We start from the raw sequence: 27,683 nt of genomic DNA on the forward strand, positions 1-27,683 counted from the left end.
TGTTCTCTGTGACTGCTTAAAACTATTTCCCTGACTGAACTGAATTCAAGTGTATATATTAATTCTATGTGACGTCAACATGCGGCCCAAATATGCGCGTCCTGCTGGACTAACTTGGACTGTTCTCTGTGACTGCTTAAAACTATTTCCCTGACTGAACTGAATTCAAGTGTATATATTAATTATATGTGACGTCAACATGCGGCCCAAATAAGTCTGTACTGCTGGACTAACTTGGACTGTTCTCTGTGACTGCTTCAAACTATTTCCCTGACTGAACTGAATTCAAGTGTATATATTAATTCTATGTGACGTCAACATGCGGCCCAAATATGCGCGTCCTGCTGGACTAACTTGGACTGTTCTCTGTGACTGCTTCAAACTATTTCCCTGACTGAACTGAATTCAAGTGTATATATTAATTATATGTGACGTCAACATGCGGCCCAAAAAAGTCTGTACTGCTGGACTAACTTGAACTGTTCTCTGTGACTGCTTAAAACTATTTCCCTGACTGAACTGAATTCAAGTGTATATATTAATTATATGTGACGTCAACATGCGGCCCAAATATGCGCGTCCTGCTTGACTAACGTGGACTTTTCTCTGTGACTGCTTAAAACTATTTCCCTGACTGAACTGAATTCAAGTGTATATATTAATTCTATGTGACGTCAACATGCGGCCCAAATAAGTCTGTACTGCTGGACTAACTTGGACTGTTCTCTGTGACTGCTTCAAACTATTTCCCTGACTGAACTGAATTCAAGTGTATATATTAATTCTATGTGACGTCAACATGCGGCCCAAATAAGTCTGTACTGCTGGACTAACTTGGACTGTTCTCTGTGACTGCTTCAAACTATTTCCCTGACTGAACTGAATTCAAGTGTATATATTAATTCTATGTGACGTCAACATGCGGCCCAAATATGCGCGTCCTGCTGGACTAACTTGGACTGTTCTCTGTGACTGCTTAAAACTATTTCCCTGACTGAACTGAATTCAAGTGTATATATTAATTCTATGTGACGTCAACATGCGGCCCAAATATGCGCGTCCTGCTGGACTAACGTGGACTGTTCTCTGTGACTGCTTCAAACTATTTCCCTGACTGAACTGAATTCAAGTGTATATATTAATTATATGTGACGTCAACATGCGGCCCAAATATGCGCGTCCTGCTTGACTAACGTGGACTGTTCTCTGTGACTGCTTAAAACTATTTCCCTGACTGAACTGAATTCAAGTGTATATATTAATTCTATGTGACGTCAACATGCGGCCCAAATAAGTCTGTACTGCTGGACTAACTTGGACTGTTCTCTGTGACTGCTTAAAACTATTTCCCTGACTGAACTGAATTCAAGTGTATATATTAATTCTATGTGACGTCAACATGCGGCCCAAATAAGTCTGTACTGCTGGACTAACTTGGACTGTTCTCTGTGACTGCTTAAAACTATTTCCCTGACTGAACTGAATTCAAGTGTATATATTAATTCTATGTGACGTCAACATGCGGCCCAAATATGCGCGTCCTGCTGGACTAACTTGGACTGTTCTCTGTGACTGCTTAAAACTATTTCCCTGACTGAACTGAATTCAAGTGTATATATTAATTCTATGTGACGTCAACATGCGGCCCAAATATGCGCGTCCTGCTGGACTAACGTGGACTGTTCTCTGTGAATGCTTCAAACTATTTCCCTGACTGAACTGAATTCAAGTGTATATATTAATTCTATGTGACGTCAACATGCGGCCCAAATATGCGCGTCCTGCTGGACTAACTTGGACTGTTCTCTGTGACTGCTTAAAACTATTTCCCTGACTGAACTGAATTCAAGTGTATATATTAATTATATGTGACGTCAACATGCGGCCCAAATATGCGCGTCCTGCTGGACTAACTTGGACTGTTCTCTGTGACTGCTTCAAACTATTTCCCTGACTGAACTGAATTCAAGTGTATATATTAATTCTATGTGACGTCAACATGCGGCCCAAATATGCGCGTCCTGCTGGACTAACTTGGACTGTTCTCTGTGACTGCTTAAAACTATTTCCCTGACTGAACTGAATTCAAGTGTATATATTAATTCTATGTGACGTCAACATGCGGCCCAAATATGCGCGTCCTGCTGGACTAACTTGGACTGTTCTCTGTGACTGCTTAAAACTATTTCCCTGACTGAACTGAATTCAAGTGTATATATTAATTATATGTGACGTCAACATGCGGCCCAAATAAGTCTGTACTGCTGGACTAACTTGGACTGTTCTCTGTGACTGCTTCAAACTATTTCCCTGACTGAACTGAATTCAAGTGTATATATTAATTCTATGTGACGTCAACATGCGGCCCAAATATGCGCGTCCTGCTGGACTAACTTGGACTGTTCTCTGTGACTGCTTCAAACTATTTCCCTGACTGAACTGAATTCAAGTGTATATATTAATTATATGTGACGTCAACATGCGGCCCAAAAAAGTCTGTACTGCTGGACTAACTTGAACTGTTCTCTGTGACTGCTTAAAACTATTTCCCTGACTGAACTGAATTCAAGTGTATATATTAATTCTATGTGACGTCAACATGCGGCCCAAATATGCGCGTCCTGCTGGACTAACTTGGACTGTTCTCTGTGACTGCTTAAAACTATTTCCCTGACTGAACTGAATTCAAGTGTATATATTAATTCTATGTGACGTCAACATGCGGCCCAAATATGCGCGTCCTGCTGGACTAACTTGGACTGTTCTCTGTGACTGCTTAAAACTATTTCCCTGACTGAACTGAATTCAAGTGTATATATTAATTCTATGTGACGTCAACATGCGGCCCAAATATGCGCGTCCTGCTGGACTAACGTGGACTGTTCTCTGTGAATGCTTAAAACTATTTCCCTGACTGAACTGAATTCAAGTGTATATATTAATTCTATGTGACGTCAACATGCGGCCCAAATATGCGCGTCCTGCTGGACTAACTTGGACTGTTCTCTGTGACTGCTTAAAACTATTTCCCTGACTGAACTGAATTCAAGTGTATATATTAATTATATGTGACGTCAACATGCGGCCCAAATATGCGCGTCCTGCTGGACTAACTTGGACTGTTCTCTGTGACTGCTTCAAACTATTTCCCTGACTGAACTGAATTCAAGTGTATATATTAATTCTATGTGACGTCAACATGCGGCCCAAATATGCGCGTCCTGCTGGACTAACTTGGACTGTTCTCTGTGACTGCTTCAAACTATTTCCCTGACTGAACTGAATTCAAGTGTATATATTAATTCTATGTGACGTCAACATGCGGCCCAAATATGCGCGTCCTGCTGGACTAACTTGGACTGTTCTCTGTGACTGCTTAAAACTATTTCCCTGACTGAACTGAATTCAAGTGTATATATTAATTATATGTGACGTCAACATGCGGCCCAAATAAGTCTGTACTGCTGGACTAACTTGGACTGTTCTCTGTGACTGCTTCAAACTATTTCCCTGACTGAACTGAATTCAAGTGTATATATTAATTCTATGTGACGTCAACATGCGGCCCAAATATGCGCGTCCTGCTGGACTAACTTGGACTGTTCTCTGTGACTGCTTCAAACTATTTCCCTGACTGAACTGAATTCAAGTGTATATATTAATTATATGTGACGTCAACATGCGGCCCAAAAAAGTCTGTACTGCTGGACTAACTTGAACTGTTCTCTGTGACTGCTTAAAACTATTTCCCTGACTGAACTGAATTCAAGTGTATATATTAATTCTATGTGACGTCAACATGCGGCCCAAATATGCGCGTCCTGCTGGACTAACTTGGACTGTTCTCTGTGACTGCTTAAAACTATTTCCCTGACTGAACTGAATTCAAGTGTATATATTAATTCTATGTGACGTCAACATGCGGCCCAAATAAGTCTGTACTGCTGGACTAACGTGGACTGTTCTCTGTGACTGCTTAAAACTATTTCCCTGACTGAACTGAATTCAAGTGTATATATTAATTCTATGTGACGTCAACATGCGGCCCAAATAAGTCTGTACTGCTGGACTAACGTGGACTGTTCTCTGTGACTGCTTAAAACTATTTCCCTGACTGAACTGAATTCAAGTGTATATATTAATTCTATGTGACGTCAACATGCGGCCAAAACAAGTCTGTACTGCTGGACTAACTTGGACTGTTCTCTGTGACTGCTTAAACTATTTCCCTGACTGAACTGAATTCAAGTGTATATATTAATTATATGTGACGTCAACATGCGGCCCAAATATGCGCGTCCTGCTGGACTAACGTGGACTGTTCTCTGTGACTGCTTAAAACTATTTCCCTGACTGAACTGAATTCAAGTGTATATATTAATTCTATGTGACGTCAACATGCGGCCCAAATAAGTTTGTACTGCTGGACTAACTTGGACTGTTCTCTGTGACTGCTTCAAACTATTTCCCTGACTGAACTGAATTCAAGTGTATATATTAATTCTATGTGACGTCAACATGCGGCCCAAATAAGTCTGTACTGCTGGACTAACTTGGACTGTTCTCTGTGACTGCTTAAAACTATTTCCCTGACTGAACTGAATTCAAGTGTATATATTAATTATATGTGACGTCAACATGCGGCCCAAATATGCGCGTCCTGCTGGACTAACGTGGACTGTTCTCTGTGACTGCTTAAAACTATTTCCCTGACTGAACTGAATTCAAGTGTATATATTAATTCTATGTGACGTCAACATGCGGCCCAAATAAGTCTGTACTGCTGGACTAACTTGGACTGTTCTCTGTGACTGCTTAAAACTATTTCCCTGACTGAACTGAATTCAAGTGTATATATTAATTATATGTGACGTCAACATGCGGCCCAAATATGCGCGTCCTACTGGACTAACGTGGACTGTTCTCTGTGACTGCTTAAAACTATTTCCCTGACTGAACTGAATTCAAGTGTATATATTAATTCTATGTGACGTCAACATGCGGCCCAAATATGCGCGTCCTGCTGGACTAACGTGGACTGTTCTCTGTGACTGCTTAAAACTATTTCCCTGACTGAACTGAATTCAAGTGTATATATTAATTATATGTGACGTCAACATGCGGCCCAAATATGCGCGTCCTGCTTGACTAACGTGGACTGTTCTCTGTGACTGCTTCAAACTATTTCCCTGACTGAACTGAATTCAAGTGTATATATTAATTCTATGTGACGTCAACATGCGGCCCAAATAAGTCTGTACTGCTGGACTAACTTGGACTGTTCTCTGTGACTGCTTCAAACTATTTCCCTGACTGAACTGAATTCAAGTGTATATATTAATTCTATGTGACGTCAACATGCGGCCCAAATATGCGCGTCCTGCTGGACTAACTTGGACTGTTCTCTGTGACTGCTTCAAACTATTTCCCTGACTGAACTGAATTCAAGTGTATATATTAATTATATGTGACGTCAACATGCGGCCCAAATATGCGCGTCCTGCTGGACTAACGTGGACTGTTCTCTGTGACTGCTTCAAACTATTTCCCTGACTGAACTGAATTCAAGTGTATATATTAATTCTATGTGACGTCAACATGCGGCCCAAATAAGTCTGTACTGCTGGACTAACTTGGACTGTTCTCTGTGACTGCTTAAAACTATTTCCCTGACTGAACTGAATTCAAGTGTATATATTAATTCTATGTGACGTCAACATGCGGCCCAAATAAGTCTGTACTGCTGGACTAACTTGGACTGTTCTCTGTGACTGCTTCAAACTATTTCCCTGACTGAACTGAATTCAAGTGTATATATTAATTCTATGTGACGTCAACATGCGGCCCAAATATGCGCGTCCTGCTGGACTAACTTGGACTGTTCTCTGTGACTGCTTAAAACTATTTCCCTGACTGAACTGAATGCAAGTGTATATATTAATTCTATGTGACGTCAACATGCGGCCCAAATATGCGCGTCCTGCTGGACTAACGTGGATTGTTCTCTGTGACTGCTTCAAACTATTTCCCTGACTGAACTGAATTCAAGTGTATATATTAATTCTATGTGACGTCAACATGCGGCCCAAATATGCGCGTCCTGCTGGACTAACGTGGACTGTTCTCTGTGACTGCTTCAAACTATTTCCCTGACTGAACTGAATTCAAGTGTATATATTAATTCTACGTGACGTCAACATGCGGCCCAAATATGCGCGTCCTGCTTGACTAACGTGGACTGTTCTCTGTGACTGCTTCAAACTATTTCCCTGACTGAACTGAATTCAAGTGTATATATTAATTATATGTGACGTCAACATGCGGCCCAAAAAAGTCTGTACTGCTGGACTAACTTGAACTGTTCTCTGTGACTGCTTAAAACTATTTCCCTGACTGAACTGAATTCAAGTGTATATATTAATTCTATGTGACGTCAACATGCGGCCCAAATATGCGCGTCCTGCTGGACTAACTTGGACTGTTCTCTGTGACTGCTTAAAACTATTTCCCTGACTGAACTGAATTCAAGTGTATATATTAATTCTATGTGACGTCAACATGCGGCCCAAATAAGTCTGTACTGCTGGACTAACGTGGACTGTTCTCTGTGACTGCTTAAAACTATTTCCCTGACTGAACTGAATTCAAGTGTATATATTAATTCTATGTGACGTCAACATGCGGCCCAAATAAGTCTGTACTGCTGGACTAACGTGGACTGTTCTCTGTGACTGCTTAAAACTATTTCCCTGACTGAACTGAATTCAAGTGTATATATTAATTCTATGTGACGTCAACATGCGGCCAAAACAAGTCTGTACTGCTGGACTAACTTGGACTGTTCTCTGTGACTGCTTAAACTATTTCCCTGACTGAACTGAATTCAAGTGTATATATTAATTATATGTGACGTCAACATGCGGCCCAAATATGCGCGTCCTGCTGGACTAACGTGGACTGTTCTCTGTGACTGCTTAAAACTATTTCCCTGACTGAACTGAATTCAAGTGTATATATTAATTCTATGTGACGTCAACATGCGGCCCAAATAAGTTTGTACTGCTGGACTAACTTGGACTGTTCTCTGTGACTGCTTCAAACTATTTCCCTGACTGAACTGAATTCAAGTGTATATATTAATTCTATGTGACGTCAACATGCGGCCCAAATAAGTCTGTACTGCTGGACTAACTTGGACTGTTCTCTGTGACTGCTTAAAACTATTTCCCTGACTGAACTGAATTCAAGTGTATATATTAATTATATGTGACGTCAACATGCGGCCCAAATATGCGCGTCCTGCTGGACTAACGTGGACTGTTCTCTGTGACTGCTTAAAACTATTTCCCTGACTGAACTGAATTCAAGTGTATATATTAATTCTATGTGACGTCAACATGCGGCCCAAATAAGTCTGTACTGCTGGACTAACTTGGACTGTTCTCTGTGACTGCTTAAAACTATTTCCCTGACTGAACTGAATTCAAGTGTATATATTAATTATATGTGACGTCAACATGCGGCCCAAATATGCGCGTCCTACTGGACTAACGTGGACTGTTCTCTGTGACTGCTTAAAACTATTTCCCTGACTGAACTGAATTCAAGTGTATATATTAATTCTATGTGACGTCAACATGCGGCCCAAATATGCGCGTCCTGCTGGACTAACGTGGACTGTTCTCTGTGACTGCTTAAAACTATTTCCCTGACTGAACTGAATTCAAGTGTATATATTAATTATATGTGACGTCAACATGCGGCCCAAATATGCGCGTCCTGCTTGACTAACGTGGACTGTTCTCTGTGACTGCTTCAAACTATTTCCCTGACTGAACTGAATTCAAGTGTATATATTAATTCTATGTGACGTCAACATGCGGCCCAAATAAGTCTGTACTGCTGGACTAACTTGGACTGTTCTCTGTGACTGCTTCAAACTATTTCCCTGACTGAACTGAATTCAAGTGTATATATTAATTCTATGTGACGTCAACATGCGGCCCAAATATGCGCGTCCTGCTGGACTAACTTGGACTGTTCTCTGTGACTGCTTCAAACTATTTCCCTGACTGAACTGAATTCAAGTGTATATATTAATTATATGTGACGTCAACATGCGGCCCAAATATGCGCGTCCTGCTGGACTAACGTGGACTGTTCTCTGTGACTGCTTCAAACTATTTCCCTGACTGAACTGAATTCAAGTGTATATATTAATTCTATGTGACGTCAACATGCGGCCCAAATAAGTCTGTACTGCTGGACTAACTTGGACTGTTCTCTGTGACTGCTTAAAACTATTTCCCTGACTGAACTGAATTCAAGTGTATATATTAATTCTATGTGACGTCAACATGCGGCCCAAATAAGTCTGTACTGCTGGACTAACTTGGACTGTTCTCTGTGACTGCTTCAAACTATTTCCCTGACTGAACTGAATTCAAGTGTATATATTAATTCTATGTGACGTCAACATGCGGCCCAAATATGCGCGTCCTGCTGGACTAACTTGGACTGTTCTCTGTGACTGCTTAAAACTATTTCCCTGACTGAACTGAATGCAAGTGTATATATTAATTCTATGTGACGTCAACATGCGGCCCAAATATGCGCGTCCTGCTGGACTAACGTGGATTGTTCTCTGTGACTGCTTCAAACTATTTCCCTGACTGAACTGAATTCAAGTGTATATATTAATTCTATGTGACGTCAACATGCGGCCCAAATATGCGCGTCCTGCTGGACTAACGTGGACTGTTCTCTGTGACTGCTTCAAACTATTTCCCTGACTGAACTGAATTCAAGTGTATATATTAATTCTACGTGACGTCAACATGCGGCCCAAATATGCGCGTCCTGCTTGACTAACGTGGACTGTTCTCTGTGACTGCTTAAAACTATTTCCCTGACTGAACTGAATTCAAGTGTATATATTAATTCTATGTGACGTCAACATGCGCCCCAAATATGCGCGTCCTGCTGGACTAACTTGGACTGTTCTCTGTGACTGCTTAAAACTATTTCCCTGACTGAACTGAATTCAAGTGTATATATTAATTCTATGTGACGTCAACATGCGGCCCAAATATGCGCGTCCTGCTGGACTAACGTGGACTGTTCTCTGTGACTGCTTAAAACTATTTCCCTGACTGAACTGAATTCAAGTGTATATATTAATTATATGTGACGTCAACATGCGGCCCAAATATGCGCGTCCTGCTTGACTAACGTGGACTTTTCTCTGTGACTGCTTAAAACTATTTCCCTGACTGAACTGAATTCAAGTGTATATATTAATTCTATGTGACGTCAACATGCGGCCCAAATAAGTCTGTACTGCTGGACTAACTTGGACTGTTCTCTGTGACTGCTTCAAACTATTTCCCTGACTGAACTGAATTCAAGTGTATATATTAATTTTATGTGACGTCAACATGCGGCCCAAATAAGTCTGTACTGCTGGACTAACTTGGACTGTTCTCTGTGACTGCTTCAAACTATTTCCCTGACTGAACTGAATTCAAGTGTATATATTAATTCTATGTGACGTCAACATGCGGCCCAAATATGCGCGTCCTGCTGGACTAACTTGGACTGTTCTCTGTGACTGCTTAAAACTATTTCCCTGACTGAACTGAATTCAAGTGTATATATTAATTCTATGTGACGTCAACATGCGGCCCAAATATGCGCGTCCTGCTGGACTAACGTGGACTGTTCTCTGTGACTGCTTCAAACTATTTCCCTGACTGAACTGAATTCAAGTGTATATATTAATTATATGTGACGTCAACATGCGGCCCAAATATGCGCGTCCTGCTTGACTAACGTGGACTGTTCTCTGTGACTGCTTAAAACTATTTCCCTGACTGAACTGAATTCAAGTGTATATATTAATTCTATGTGACGTCAACATGCGGCCCAAATAAGTCTGTACTGCTGGACTAACTTGGACTGTTCTCTGTGACTGCTTAAAACTATTTCCCTGACTGAACTGAATTCAAGTGTATATATTAATTCTATGTGACGTCAACATGCGGCCCAAATATGCGCGTCCTGCTGGACTAACTTGGACTGTTCTCTGTGACTGCTTCAAACTATTTCCCTGACTGAACTGAATTCAAGTGTATATATTAATTATATGTGACGTCAACATGCGGCCCAAATATGCGCGTCCTGCTGGACTAACGTGGACTGTTCTCTGTGAATGCTTCAAACTATTTCCCTGACTGAACTGAATTCAAGTGTATATATTAATTCTATGTGACGTCAACATGCGGCCCAAATATGCGCGTCCTGCTGGACTAACTTGGACTGTTCTCTGTGACTGCTTAAAACTATTTCCCTGACTGAACTGAATTCAAGTGTATATATTAATTATATGTGACGTCAACATGCGGCCCAAATATGCGCGTCCTGCTAGACTAACTTGGACTGTTCTCTGTGACTGCTTCAAACTATTTCCCTGACTGAACTGAATTCAAGTGTATATATTAATTCTATGTGACGTCAACATGCGGCCCAAATATGCGCGTCCTGCTGGACTAACTTGGACTGTTCTCTGTGACTGCTTAAAACTATTTCCCTGACTGAACTGAATTCAAGTGTATATATTAATTCTATGTGACGTCAACATGCGGCCCAAATATGCGCGTCCTGCTGGACTAACTTGGACTGTTCTCTGTGACTGCTTAAAACTATTTCCCTGACTGAACTGAATTCAAGTGTATATATTAATTATATGTGACGTCAACATGCGGCCCAAATAAGTCTGTACTGCTGGACTAACTTGGACTGTTCTCTGTGACTGCTTCAAACTATTTCCCTGACTGAACTGAATTCAAGTGTATATATTAATTCTATGTGACGTCAACATGCGGCCCAAATATGCGCGTCCTGCTGGACTAACTTGGACTGTTCTCTGTGACTGCTTCAAACTATTTCCCTGACTGAACTGAATTCAAGTGTATATATTAATTATATGTGACGTCAACATGCGGCCCAAAAAAGTCTGTACTGCTGGACTAACTTGAACTGTTCTCTGTGACTGCTTAAAACTATTTCCCTGACTGAACTGAATTCAAGTGTATATATTAATTCTATGTGACGTCAACATGCGGCCCAAATATGCGCGTCCTGCTGGACTAACTTGGTATGTTCTCTGTGACTGCTTAAAACTATTTCCCTGACTGAACTGAATTCAAGTGTATATATTAATTCTATGTGACGTCAACATGCGGCCCAAATATGCGCGTCCTGCTGGACTAACTTGGACTGTTCTCTGTGACTGCTTAAAACTATTTCCCTGACTGAACTGAATTCAAGTGTATATATTAATTATATGTGACGTCAACATGCGGCCCAAATATGCGCGTCCTGCTGGACTAACGTGGACTGTTCTCTGTGACTGCTTAAAACTATTTCCCTGACTGAACTGAATTCAAGTGTATATATTAATTCTATGTGACGTCAACATGCGGCCCAAATAAGTCTGTACTGCTGGACTAACTTGGACTGTTCTCTGTGACTGCTTAAAACTATTTCCCTGACTGAACTGAATTCAAGTGTATATATTAATTCTATGTGACGTCAACATGCGGCCCAAATATGCGCGTCCTGCTGGACTAACGTGGACTGTTCTCTGTGACTGCTTAAAACTATTTCCCTGACTGAACTGAATTCAAGTGTATATATTAATTATATGTGACGTCAACATGCGGCCCAAATATGCGCGTCCTGCTTGACTAACGTGGACTTTTCTCTGTGACTGCTTAAAACTATTTCCCTGACTGAACTGAATTCAAGTGTATATATTAATTCTATGTGACGTCAACATGCGGCCCAAATAAGTCTGTACTGCTGGACTAACTTGGACTGTTCTCTGTGACTGCTTCAAACTATTTCCCTGACTGAACTGAATTCAAGTGTATATATTAATTCTATGTGACGTCAACATGCGGCCCAAATAAGTCTGTACTGCTGGACTAACTTGGACTGTTCTCTGTGACTGCTTCAAACTATTTCCCTGACTGAACTGAATTCAAGTGTATATATTAATTCTATGTGACGTCAACATGCGGCCCAAATATGCGCGTCCTGCTGGACTAACTTGGACTGTTCTCTGTGACTGCTTAAAACTATTTCCCTGACTGAACTGAATTCAAGTGTATATATTAATTCTATGTGACGTCAACATGCGGCCCAAATATGCGCGTCCTGCTGGACTAACGTGGACTGTTCTCTGTGACTGCTTCAAACTATTTCCCTGACTGAACTGAATTCAAGTGTATATATTAATTATATGTGACGTCAACATGCGGCCCAAATATGCGCGTCCTGCTTGACTAACGTGGACTGTTCTCTGTGACTGCTTAAAACTATTTCCCTGACTGAACTGAATTCAAGTGTATATATTAATTCTATGTGACGTCAACATGCGGCCCAAATAAGTCTGTACTGCTGGACTAACTTGGACTGTTCTCTGTGACTGCTTAAAACTATTTCCCTGACTGAACTGAATTCAAGTGTATATATTAATTCTATGTGACGTCAACATGCGGCCCAAATAAGTCTGTACTGCTGGACTAACTTGGACTGTTCTCTGTGACTGCTTCAAACTATTTCCCTGACTGAACTGAATTCAAGTGTATATATTAATTCTATGTGACGTCAACATGCGGCCCAAATATGCGCGTCCTGCTGGACTAACTTGGACTGTTCTCTGTGACTGCTTAAAACTATTTCCCTGACTGAACTGAATTCAAGTGTATATATTAATTCTATGTGACGTCAACATGCGGCCCAAATATGCGCGTCCTGCTAGACTAACGTGGACTGTTCTCTGTGAATGCTTAAAACTATTTCCCTGACTGAACTGAATTCAAGTGTATATATTAATTCTATGTGACGTCAACATGCGGCCCAAATATGCGCGTCCTGCTGGACTAACTTGGACTGTTCTCTGTGACTGCTTAAAACTATTTCCCTGACTGAACTGAATTCAAGTGTATATATTAATTATATGTGACGTCAACATGCGGCCCAAATATGCGCGTCCTGCTGGACTAACTTGGACTGTTCTCTGTGACTGCTTCAAACTATTTCCCTGACTGAACTGAATTCAAGTGTATATATTAATTCTATGTGACGTCAACATGCGGCCCAAATATGCGCGTCCTGCTGGACTAACTTGGACTGTTCTCTGTGACTGCTTAAAACTATTTCCCTGACTGAACTGAATTCAAGTGTATATATTAATTCTATGTGACGTCAACATGCGGCCCAAATATGCGCGTCCTGCTGGACTAACTTGGACTGTTCTCTGTGACTGCTTAAAACTATTTCCCTGACTGAACTGAATTCAAGTGTATATATTAATTATATGTGACGTCAACATGCGGCCCAAATAAGTCTGTACTGCTGGACTAACTTGGACTGTTCTCTGTGACTGCTTCAAACTATTTCCCTGACTGAACTGAATTCAAGTGTATATATTAATTCTATGTGACGTCAACATGCGGCCCAAATATGCGCGTCCTGCTGGACTAACTTGGACTGTTCTCTGTGACTGCTTCAAACTATTTCCCTGACTGAACTGAATTCAAGTGTATATATTAATTATATGTGACGTCAACATGCGGCCCAAAAAAGTCTGTACTGCTGGACTAACTTGAACTGTTCTCTGTGACTGCTTAAAACTATTTCCCTGACTGAACTGAATTCAAGTGTATATATTAATTCTATGTGACGTCAACATGCGGCCCAAATATGCGCGTCCTGCTGGACTAACTTGGACTGTTCTCTGTGACTGCTTAAAACTATTTCCCTGACTGAACTGAATTCAAGTGTATATATTAATTCTATGTGACGTCAACATGCGGCCCAAATATGCGCGTCCTGCTGGACTAACTTGGACTGTTCTCTGTGACTGCTTAAAACTATTTCCCTGACTGAACTGAATTCAAGTGTATATATTAATTATATGTGACGTCAACATGCGGCCCAAATATGCGCGTCCTGCTGGACTAACGTGGACTGTTCTCTGTGACTGCTTAAAACTATTTCCCTGACTGAACTGAATTCAAGTGTATATATTAATTCTATGTGACGTTAACATGCGGCCCAAATAAGTCTGTACTGCTGGACTAACTTGGACTGTTCTCTGTGACTGCTTAAAACTATTTCCCTGACTGAACTGAATTCAAGTGTATATATTAATTCTATGTGACGTCAACATGCGGCCCAAATATGCGCGTCCTGCTGGACTAACTTGGACTGTTCTCTGTGACTGCTTAAACTATTTCCCTGACTGAACTGAATTCAAGTGTATATATTAATTCTATGTGACGTAAACATGCGGCCCAAATAAGTCTGTACTGCTGGACTAACTTGGACTGTTCTCTGTGACTGCTTCAAACTATTTCCCTGACTGAACTGAATTCAAGTGTATATATTAATTCTATGTGACGTCAACATGCGGCCAAAATATGCGCGTCCTGCTGGACTAACTTGGACTGTTCTCTGTGACTGCTTCAAACTATTTCCCTGACTGAACTGAATTCAAGTGTATATATTAATTCTATGTGACGTCAACATGCGGCCCAAATATGCGCGTCCTGCTGGACTAACGTGGACTGTTCTCTGTGACTGCTTAAAACTATTTCCCTGACTGAACTGAATTCAAGTGTATATATTAATTCTATGTGACGTCAACATGCGGCCCAAATAAGCGCGTCCTGCTAGACTAACTTGGACTGTTCTCTGTGACTGCTTCAAACTATTTCCTTGACTGAACTGAATTCAAGTGTATATATTAATTCTATGTGACGTCAACATGCGGCCCAAATAAGCGCGTCCTGCTAGACTAACTTGGACTGTTCTCTGTGACTGCTTCAAACTATTTCCCTGACTGAACTGAATTCAAGTGTATATATTAATTCTATGTGACGTCAACATGCGGCCCAAACAAGTCTGTACTGCTGGACTAACTTGGACTGTTCTCTGTGACTGCTTCAAACTATTTCCCTGACTGAACTGAATTCAAGTGTATATATTAATTCTATGTGACGTCAACATGCGGCCCAAATAAGCGCGTCCTGCTGGACTAACTTGGACTGTTCTCTGTGACTGCTTAAAACTATTTCCCTGACTGAACTGAATTCAAGTCTATATATTAATTCTATGTGACGTCAACATGCGGCCCAAATAAGCGCGTCCTGCTAGACTAACTTGGACTGTTCTCTGTGACTGCTTCAAACTATTTCCCTGACTGAACTGAATTCAAGTGTATATATTAATTCTATGTGACGTCAACATGCGGCCCAAATATGCGCGTCCTGCTAGACTAACTTGGACTGTTCTCTGTGACTGCTTAAAACTATTTCCCTGACTGAACTGAATTCAAGTCTATATATTAATTCTATGTGACGTCAACATGCGGCCCAAATAAGCGCGTCCTGCTAGACTAACTTGGACTGTTCTCTGTGGGTGCTTCAAACTATTTCCTTGACTGAACTGAATTCAAGTCTATATATTAATTCTATGTGACGTCAACATGCGGCCCAAATAAGCGCGACCTGCTAGACTAACTTGGACTGTTCTCTGTGAGTGCTTCAAACTATTTCCTTGACTGAACTGAATTCAAGTGTATATATTAATTCTATGTGACGTCAACATGCGGCCCAAATAAGCGCGTCCTGCTAGACTAACTTGGACTGTTCTCTGTGACTGCTTAAAACTATTTCCCTGACTGAACTGAATTCAAGTGTATATATTAATTCTATGTGACGTCAACATGCGGCCCAAATATGCGCGTCCTGCTAGACTAACTTGGACTGTTCTCTGTGACTGCTTAAAACTAGTTCCCTGACTGAACTGAATTCAAGTGTATATATTAATTCTATGTGACGTCAACATGCGGCCCAAATAAGCGCGTCCTGCTAGACTAACTTGGACTGTTCTCTGTGGGTGCTTCAAACTATTTCCTTGACTGAACTGAATTCAAGTCTATATATTAATTCTATGTGACGTCAACATGCGGCCCAAATAAGCGCGTCCTGCTAGACTAACTTGGACTGTTCTCTGTGAGTGCTTCAAACTATTTCCTTGACTGAACTGAATTCAAGTGTATATATTAATTCTATGTGACGTCAACATGCGGCCCAAATAAGCGCGTCCTGCTAGACTAACTTGGACTGTTCTCTGTGACTGCTTCAAACTATTTCCCTGACTGAACTGAATTCAAGTGTATATATTAATTCTATGTGACGTCAACATGCGGCCCAAATAAGCGCGTCCTGCTAGACTAACTTGGACTGTTCTCTGTGACTGCTTCAAACTATTTCCCTGACTGAACTGAATTCAAGTGTATATATTAATTCTATGTGACGTCAACATGCGGCCCAAATAAGCGCGTCCTGCTAGACTAACTTGGACTGTTCTCTGTGACTGCTTCAAACTATTTCCTTGACTGAACTGAATGCAATGTATATATTAAATCTCTGTGACGTCAACATGCGGCCCAAATAAGCGCGTCCTGCTAGACTAACTTGGACTGTTCTCTGTGACTTCTTCAAACTATCTCCCAGACTTAACTGAATTCAAGTGTATATATTAATGCTATGTGACGTCAACATGCGGCCCAAATAAGCGCGTCCTGCTGGACTGACTTGGACTGTTCTCTGTGACTGCTTCAAACTATTTCCCTGACTGAACTGAATTCAAGTGTATATATTAATTCTATGTGACGTCAGCATGCGGCCCAAATAAGCGCGTCCTGCTAGACTAACTTGGACTGTTCTCTGTGACTGCTTCAAACTATTTCCCTGACTGAACTGAATTCAAGTGTATATATTAATTCTATGTGACGTCAACATGCGGCCCAAATAAGCGCGTCCTGCTAGACTAACTTGGACTGTTCTCTGTGAGTGCTTCAAACTATTTCCTTGACTGAACTGAATTCAAGTGTATATATTAATTCTATGTGACGTCAACATGCGGCCCAAATAAGCGCGTCCTGCTAGACTAACTTGGACTGTTCTCTGTGACTGCTTCAAACTATTTCCTTGACTGAACTGAATTCAAGTGTATATATTAATTCTATGTGACGTCAACATGCGGCCCAAATAAGCGCGTCCTGCTAGACTAACTTGGACTGTTCTCTGTGAGTGCTTCAAACTATTTCCTTGACTGAACTGAATTCAAGTGTATATATTAATTCTATGTGACGTCAGCATGCGGCCCAAATAAGCGCGTCCTGCTAGACTAACTTGGACTGTTCTCTGTGACTGCTTCAAACTATTTCCCTGACTGAACTGAATTCAAGTGTATATATTAATTCTATGTGACGTCAGCATGCGGCCCAAATAAGCGCGTCCTGCTAGACTAACTTGGACTGTTCTCTGTGACTGCTTCAAACTATTTCCCTGACTGAACTGAATTCAAGTGTATATATTAATTCTATGTGACGTCAGCATGCGGCCCAAATAAGCGCGTCCTGCTAGACTAACTTTGACTGTTCTCTTTGGGTGCTTCAAACTATTTCCTTGACTGAACTGAATTCAAGTGTATATATTAATTCTATGTGACGTCAACATGCGGCCCAAATAAGTCCGTCCTGCTAGACTAACTTGGACTGTTCTCTGTGACTGCTTCAAACTATTTCCCTGACTGAACTGAATTCAAGTGTATATATTAATTCTATGTGACGTCAACATGCGGCCCAAATAAGCGCGTCCTGCTAGACTAACTTGGACTGTTCTCTGTGGGTGCTTCAAACTATTTCCTTGACTGAACTGAATTCAAGTGTATATATTAATTCTATGTGACGTCAGCATGCGGCCCAAATAAGCGCGTCCTGCTAGACTAACTTGGACTGTTCTCTGTGGGTGCTTCAAACTATCTCCCAGACTTAACTGAATTCAAGTGTATATATTAATGCTATGTGACGTCAACATGCGGCCCAAATAAGCGCGTCCTGCTGGACTGACTTGGACTGTTCTCTGTGACTGCTTCAAACTATTTCCCTGACTGAACTGAATTCAAGTGTATATATTAATTCTATGTGACGTCAGCATGCGGCCCAAATAAGCGCGTCCTGCTAGACTAACTTGGACTGTTCTCTGTGACTGCTTCAAACTATTTCCCTGACTGAACTGAATTCAAGTGTATATATTAATTCTATGTGACGTCAACATGCGGCCCAAATAAGCGCGTCCTGCTAGACTAACTTGGACTGTTCTCTGTGAGTGCTTCAAACTATTTCCTTGACTGAACTGAATTCAAGTGTATATATTAATTCTATGTGACGTCAACATGCGGCCCAAATAAGCGCGTCCTGCTAGACTAACTTGGACTGTTCTCTGTGACTGCTTCAAACTATTTCCTTGACTGAACTGAATTCAAGTGTATATATTAATTCTATGTGACGTCAACATGCGGCCCAAATAAGCGCGTCCTGCTAGACTAACTTGGACTGTTCTCTGTGAGTGCTTCAAACTATTTCCTTGACTGAACTGAATTCAAGTGTATATATTAATTCTATGTGACGTCAGCATGCGGCCCAAATAAGCGCGTCCTGCTAGACTAACTTGGACTGTTCTCTGTGACTGCTTCAAACTATTTCCCTGACTGAACTGAATTCAAGTGTATATATTAATTCTATGTGACGTCAGCATGCGGCCCAAATAAGCGCGTCCTGCTAGACTAACTTGGACTGTTCTCTGTGACTGCTTCAAACTATTTCCCTGACTGAACTGAATTCAAGTGTATATATTAATTCTATGTGACGTCAGCATGCGGCCCAAATAAGCGCGTCCTGCTAGACTAACTTTGACTGTTCTCTTTGGGTGCTTCAAACTATTTCCTTGACTGAACTGAATTCAAGTGTATATATTAATTCTATGTGACGTCAACATGCGGCCCAAATAAGTCCGTCCTGCTAGACTAACTTGGACTGTTCTCTGTGACTGCTTCAAACTATTTCCCTGACTGAACTGAATTCAAGTGTATATATTAATTCTATGTGACGTCAACATGCGGCCCAAATAAGCGCGTCCTGCTAGACTAACTTGGACTGTTCTCTGTGGGTGCTTCAAACTATTTCCTTGACTGAACTGAATTCAAGTGTATATATTAATTCTATGTGACGTCAGCATGCGGCCCAAATAAGCGCGTCCTGCTAGACTAACTTGGACTGTTCTCTGTGGGTGCTTCAAACTATTTCCCTGACTGAACTGAATTCAAGTGTATATATTAATTCTATGTGACGTCAACATGCGGTCCAAATAAGCGCGTCCTGCTAGACTAACTTGGACTGTTCTCTGTGACTGCTTCAAACTATTTCCCTGACTGAACTGAATTCAAGTGTATATATTAATTCTATGTGACGTCAGCATGCGGCCCAAATAAGCGCGTCCTGCTGGACTAACTTGGACTGTTCTCTGTGAGTGCTTCAAACTATTTCCCTGACTGAACTGAATTCAAGTGTATATATTAATTCTATGTGACGTCAGCATGCGGCCCAAATAAGCGCGTCCTGCTAGACTAACTTGGACTGTTCTCTGTGACTGCTTCAAACTATTTCCCTGACTGAACTGAATTCAAGTGTATATATTAATTCTATGTGACGTCAGCATGCGGCCCAAATAAGCGCGTCCTGCTAGACTAACTTGGACTGTTCTCTGTGGGTGCTTCAAACTATTTCCTTGACTGAACTGAATTCAAGTGTATATATTAATTCTATGTGACGTCAACATGCAGCCCAAATAAGCACGTCCTGCTAGACTAACTTGGACTGTTCTCTGTGACTGCTTCAAACTATTTCCCTGACTGAACTGAATTCAAGTGTATATATTAATTCTATGTGACGTCAACATGCGGCCCAAATAAGCGCGTCCTGCTAGACTAACTTGGACTGTTCTCTGTGGGTGCTTCAAACTATTTCCTTGACTGAACTGAATTCAAGTGTATATATTAATTCTATGTGACGTCAGCATGCGGCCCAAATAAGCGCGTCCTGCTAGACTAACTTGGACAGTTCTCTGTGGGTGCTTCAAACTATTTCCCTGACTGAACTGAATTCAAGTGTATATATTAATTCTATGTGACGTCAACATGCGGCCCAAATATGCGCGTCCTGCTAGACTAACTTGGACTGTTCTCTGTGACTGCTTAAAACTATTTCCCTGACTGAACTGAATTCAAGTGTATATATTAATTCTATGTGACGTCAACATGCGGCCCAAATAAGAGCGTCCTGCTAAACTAACTTGGACTGTTCTCTGTGGGTGCTTCAAACTATTTCCTTGACTGAACTGAATTCAAGTCTATATATTAATTCTATGTGACGTCAACATGCGGCCCAAATAAGCGCGTCCTGCTAGACTAACTTGGACTGTTCTCTGTGAGTGCTTCAAACTATTTCCTTGACTGAACTGAATTCAAGTGTATATATTAATTCTATGTGACGTCAACATGCGGCCCAAATAAGCGCGTCCTGCTAGACTAACGTGGACTGTTCTCTGTGACTGCTTCAAACTATTTCCCTGACTGAACTGAATTCAAGTGTATATATTAATTCTATGTGACGTCAACATGCGGCCCAAATATGCGCGTCCTGCTTGACTAACGTGGACTGTTCTCTGTGACTGCTTAAAACTATTTCCCTGACTGAACTGAATTCAAGTGTATATATTAATTCTATGTGACGTCAACATGCGGCCCAAATATGCGCGTCCTGCTGGACTAACTTGGACTGTTCTCTGTGACTGCTTAAAACTATTTCCCTGACTGAACTGAATTCAAGTGTATATATTAATTCTATGTGACGTAAACATGCGGCCCAAATATGCGCGTCCTGCTGGACTAACGTGGACTGTTCTCTGTGACTGCTTAAAACTATTTCCCTGACTGAACTGAATTCAAGTGTATATATTAATTATATGTGACGTCAACATGCGGCCCAAATATGCGCGTCCTGCTTGACTAACGTGGACTTTTCTCTGTGACTGCTTAAAACTATTTCCCTGACTGAACTGAATTCAAGTGTATATATTAATTCTATGTGACGTCAACATGCGGCCCAAATAAGTCTGTACTGCTGGACTAACTTGGACTGTTCTCTGTGACTGCTTCAAACTATTTCCCTGACTGAACTGAATTCAAGTGTATATATTAATTCTATGTGACGTCAACATGCGGCCCAAATAAGTCTGTACTGCTGGACTAACTTGGACTGTTCTCTGTGACTGCTTCAAACTATTTCCCTGACTGAACTGAATTCAAGTGTATATATTAATTCTATGTGACGTCAACATGCGGCCCAAATATGCGCGTCCTGCTGGACTAACTTGGACTGTTCTCTGTGACTGCTTAAAACTATTTCCCTGACTGAACTGAATTCAAGTGTATATATTAATTCTATGTGACGTCAACATGCGGCCCAAATATGCGCGTCCTGCTGGACTAACGTGGACTGTTCTCTGTGACTGCTTCAAACTATTTCCCTGACTGAACTGAATTCAAGTGTATATATTAATTATATGTGACGTCAACATGCGGCCCAAATATGCGCGTCCTGCTTGACTAACGTGGACTGTTCTCTGTGACTGCTTAAAACTATTTCCCTGACTGAACTGAATTCAAGTGTATATATTAATTCTATGTGACGTCAACATGCGGCCCAAATAAGTCTGTACTGCTGGACTAACTTGGACTGTTCTCTGTGACTGCTTCAAACTATTTCCCTGACTGAACTGAATTCAAGTGTATATATTAATTCTATGTGACGTCAACATGCGGCCCAAATAAGCGCGTCCTGCTGGACTAACTTGGACTGTTCTCTGTGACTGCTTCAAACTATTTCCCTGACTGAACTGAATTCAAGTGTATATATTAATTCTATGTGACGTCAACATGCGGCCCAAATATGCGCGTCCTGCTGGACTAACGTGGACTGTTCTCTGTGAATGCTTAAAACTATTTCCCTGACTGAACTGAATTCAAGTGTATATATTAATTCTATGTGACGTCAACATGCGGCCCAAATATGCGCGTCCTGCTGGACTAACTTGGACTGTTCTCTGTGACTGCTTAAAACTATTTCCCTGACTGAACTGAATTCAAGTGTATATATTAATTATATGTGACGTCAACATGCGGCCCAAATATGCGCGTCCTGCTGGACTAACTTGGACTGTTCTCTGTGACTGCTTCAAACTATTTCCCTGACTGAACTGAATTCAAGTGTATATATTAATTCTATGTGACGTCAACATGCGGCCCAAATATGCGCGTCCTGCTGGACTAACTTGGACTGTTCTCTGTGACTGCTTAAAACTATTTCCCTGACTGAACTGAATTCAAGTGTATATATTAATTCTATGTGACGTCAACATGCGGCCCAAATATGCGCGTCCTGCTGGACAAACTTGGACTGTTCTCTGTGACTGCTTAAAACTATTTCCCTGACTGAACTGAATTCAAGTGTATATATTAATTATATGTGACGTCAACATGCGGCCCAAATAAGTCTGTACTGCTGGACTAACTTGGACTGTTCTCTGTGACTGCTTCAAACTATTTCCCTGACTGAACTGAATTCAAGTGTATATATTAATTCTATGTGACGTCAACATGCGGCCCAAATATGCGCGTCCTGCTGGACTAACTTGGACTGTTCTCTGTGACTGCTTAAAACTATTTCCCTGACTGAACTGAATTCAAGTGTATATATTAATTCTATGTGACGTCAACATGCGGCCCAAATAAGTCTGTACTGCTGGACTAACTTGGACTGTTCTCTGTGACTGCTTCAAACTATTTCCCTGACTGAACTGAATTCAAGTGTATATATTAATTCTATGTGACGTCAACATGCGGCCCAAATATGCGCGTCCTGCTGGACTAACTTGGACTGTTCTCTGTGACTGCTTAAAACTATTTCCCTGACTGAACTGAATTCAAGTGTATATATTAATTCTATGTGACGTCAACATGCGGCCCAAATATGCGCGTCCTGCTGGACTAACTTGGACTGTTCTCTGTGACTGCTTCAAACTATTTCCCTGACTGAACTGAATTCAAGTGTATATATTAATTCTATGTGACGTCAACATGCGGCCCAAATATGCGCGTCCTGCTGGACTAACTTGGACTGTTCTCTGTGACTGCTTCAAACTATTTCCCTGACTGAACTGAATTCAAGTGTATATATTAATTCTATGTGACGTCAACATGCGGCCCAAATATGCGCGTCCTGCTGGACTAACTTGGACTGTTCTCTGTGACTGCTTAAAACTATTTCCCTGACTGAACTGAATTCAAGTGTATATATTAATTATATGTGACGTCAACATGCGGCCCAAATATGCGCGTCCTGCTGGACTAACGTGGACTGTTCTCTGTGACTGCTTAAAACTATTTCCCTGACTGAACTGAATTCAAGTGTATATATTAATTCTATGTGACGTCAACATGCGGCCCAAATAAGTCTGTACTGCTGGACTAACTTGGACTGTTCTCTGTGACTGCTTAAAACTATTTCCCTGACTGAACTGAATTCAAGTGTATATATTAATTCTATGTGACGTCAACATGCGGCCCAAATATGCGCGTCCTGCTGGACTAACTTGGACTGTTCTCTGTGACTGCTTCAAACTATTTCCCTGACTGAACTGAATTCAAGTGTATATATTAATTCTATGTGACGTCAACATGCGGCCCAAATAAGTCTGTACTGCTGGACTAACTTGGACTGTTCTCTGTGACTGCTTCAAACTATTTCCCTGACTGAACTGAATTCAAGTGTATATATTAATTCTATGTGACGTCAACATGCGGCCAAAATATGCGCGTCCTGCTGGACTAACTTGGACTGTTCTCTGTGACTGCTTCAAACTATTTCCCTGACTGAACTGAATTCAAGTGTATATATTAATTCTATGTGACGTCAACATGCGGCCCAAATATGCGCGTCCTGCTGGACTAACGTGGACTGTTCTCTGTGACTGCTTAAAACTATTTCCCTGACTGAACTGAATTCAAGTGTATATATTAATTCTATGTGACGTCAACATGCGGCCCAAATAAGCGCGTCCTGCTAGACTAACTTGGACTGTTCTCTGTGACTGCTTCAAACTATTTCCTTGACTGAACTGAATTCAAGTGTATATATTAATTCTATGTGACGTCAACATGCGGCCCAAATAAGCGCGTCCTGCTAGACTAACTTGGACTGTTCTCTTTGACTGCTTCAAACTATTTCCCTGACTGAACTGAATTCAAGTGTATATATTAATTCTATGTGACGTCAACATGCGGCCCAAACAAGTCTGTACTGCTGGACTAACTTGGACTGTTCTCTGTGACTGCTTCAAACTATTTCCCTGACTGAACTGAATTCAAGTGTATATATTAATTCTATGTGACGTCAACATGCGGCCCAAATAAGCGCGTCCTGCTGGACTAACTTGGACTGTTCTCTCTGACTGCTTAAAACTATTTCCCTGACTGAACTGAATTCAAGTCTATATATTAATTCTATGTGAGGTCAACATGCGGCCCAAATAAGCGCGTCCTGCTAGACTAACTTGGACTGTTCTCTGTGACTGCTTCAAACTATTTCCCTGACTGAACTGAATTAAAGTGTATATATTAATTCTATGTGACGTCAACATGCGGCCCAAATATGCGCGTCCTGCTAGACTAACTTGGACTGTTCTCTGTGACTGCTTAAAACTATTTCCCTGACTGAACTGAATTCAAGTCTATATATTAATTCTATGTGACGTCAACATGCGGCCCAAATAAGCGCGTCCTGCTAGACTAACTTGGACTGTTCTCTGTGGGTGCTTCAAACTATTTCCTTGACTGAACTGAATTCAAGTCTATATATTAATTCTATGTGACGTCAACATGCGGCCCAAATAAGCGCGTCCTGCTAGACTAACTTGGACTGTTCTCTGTGACTGCTTCAAACTATTTCCTTGACTGAACTGAATGCAAGTGTATATATTAAATCTCTGTGACGTCAACATGCGGCCCAAATAAGCGCGTCCTGCTAGACTAACTTGGACTGTTCTCTGTGACTGCTTCAAACTATCTCCCAGACTTAACTGAATTCAAGTGTATATATTAATGCTATGTGACGTCAACATGCGGCCCAAATAAGCGCGTCCTGCTGGACTAACTTGGACTGTTCTCTGTGACTGCTTCAAACTATTTCCCTGACTGAACTGAATTCAAGTGTATATATTAATTCTATGTGACGTCAGCATGCGGCCCAAATAAGCGCGTCCTGCTAGACTAACTTGGACTGTTCTCTGTGGGTGCTTCAAACTATTTCCTTGACTTAACTGAATTCAAGTGTATATATTAATTCTATGTGACGTCAACATGCGGCCCAAATAAGCGCGTCCTGCTAGACTAACTTGGACTGTTCTCTGTGACTGCTTAAAACTATTTCCCTGACTGAACTGAATTCAAGTGTATATATTAATTCTATGTGACGTCAACATGCGGCCCAAATAAGCGCGTCCTGCTAGACTAACTTGGACTGTTCTCTGTGAGTGCTTCAAACTATTTCCTTGACTGAACTGAATTCAAGTGTATATATTAATTCTATGTGACGTCAACATGCGGCCCAAATAAGCGCGTCCTGCTAGACTAACTTGGACTGTTCTCTGTGACTGCTTCAAACTATTTCCTTGACTGAACTGAATTCAAGTGTATATATTAATTCTATGTGACGTCAACATGCGGCCCAAATAAGCGCGTCCTGCTAGACTAACTTGGACTGTTCTCTGTGAGTGCTTCAAACTATTTCCTTGACTGAACTGAATTCAAGTGTATATATTAATTCTATGTGACGTCAGCATGCGGCCCAAATAAGCGCGTCCTGCTAGACTAACTTGGACTGTTCTCTGTGACTGCTTCAAACTATTTCCCTGACTGAACTGAATTCAAGTGTATATATTAATTCTATGTGACGTCAGCATGCGGCCCAAATAAGCGCGTCCTGCTAGACTAACTTGGACTGTTCTCTGTGACTGCTTCAAACTATTTCCCTGACTGAACTGAATTCAAGTGTATATATTAATTCTATGTGACGTCAGCATGCGGCCCAAATAAGCGCGTCCTGCTAGACTAACTTGGACTGTTCTCTTTGGGTGCTTCAAACTATTTCCTTGACTGAACTGAATTCAAGTGTATATATTAATTCTATGTGACGTCAACATGCGGCCCAAATAAGCGCGTCCTGCTAGACTAACTTGGACTGTTCTCTGTGACTGCTTCAAACTATTTCCCTGACTGAACTGAATTCAAGTGTATATATTAATTCTATGTGACGTCAACATGCGGCCCAAATAAGCGCGTCCTGCTAGACTAACTTGGACTGTTCTCTGTGGGTGCTTCAAACTATTTCCTTGACTGAACTGAATTCAAGTGTATATATTAATTCTATGTGACGTCAGCATGCGGCCCAAATAAGCGCGTCCTGCTAGACTAACTTGGACTGTTCTCTGTGGGTGCTTCAAACTATTTCCCTGACTGAACTGAATTCAAGTGTATATATTAATTCTATGTGACGTCAACATGCGGTCCAAATAAGCGCGTCCTGCTAGACTAACTTGGACTGTTCTCTGTGACTGCTTCAAACTATTTCCCTGACTGAACTGAATTCAAGTGTATATATTAATTCTATGTGACGTCAGCATGCGGCCCAAATAAGCGCGTCCTGCTGGACTAACTTGGACTGTTCTCTGTGAGTGCTTCAAACTATTTCCCTGACTGAACTGAATTCAAGTGTATATATTAATTCTATGTGACGTCAGCATGCGGCCCAAATAAGCGCGTCCTGCTAGACTAACTTGGACTGTTCTCTGTGACTGCTTCAAACTATTTCCCTGACTGAACTGAATTCAAGTGTATATATTAATTCTATGTGACGTCAGCATGCGGCCCAAATAAGCGCGTCCTGCTAGACTAACTTGGACTGTTCTCTGTGGGTGCTTCAAACTATTTCCTTGACTGAACTGAATTCAAGTGTATATATTAATTCTATGTGACGTCAACATGCAGCCCAAATAAGCGCGTCCTGCTAGACTAACTTGGACTGTTCTCTGTGACTGCTTAAAACTATTTCCCTGACTGAACTGAATTCAAGTGTATATATTAATTCTATGTGACGTCAACATGCGGCCCAAATAAGCGCGTCCTGCTAGACTAACTTGGACTGTTCTCTGTGGGTGCTTCAAACTATTTCCTTGACTGAACTGAATTCAAGTGTATATATTAATTCTATGTGACGTCAGCATGCGGCCCAAATAAGCGCGTCCTGCTAGACTAACTTGGACAGTTCTCTGTGGGTGCTTCAAACTATTTCCCTGACTGAACTGAATTCAAGTGTATATATTAATTCTATGTGACGTCAACATGCGGCCCAAATATGCGCGTCCTGCTAGACTAACTTGGACTGTTCTCTGTGACTGCTTAAAACTATTTCCCTGACTGAACTGAATTCAAGTCTATATATTAATTCTATGTGACGTCAACATGCGGCCCAAATAAGCGCGTCCTGCTAGACTAACTTGGACTGTTCTCTGTGGGTGCTTCAAACTATTTCCTTGACTAAACTGAATTCAAGTCTATATATTAATTCTATGTGACGTCAACATGCGGCC

This window comes from Euprymna scolopes, chromosome 34, assembly GCF_053919585.1.
Source record: "Euprymna scolopes isolate OS-2025 chromosome 34, ASM5391958v1, whole genome shotgun sequence".
Taxonomy (NCBI): Eukaryota; Metazoa; Mollusca; class Cephalopoda; order Sepiida; family Sepiolidae; genus Euprymna; species Euprymna scolopes.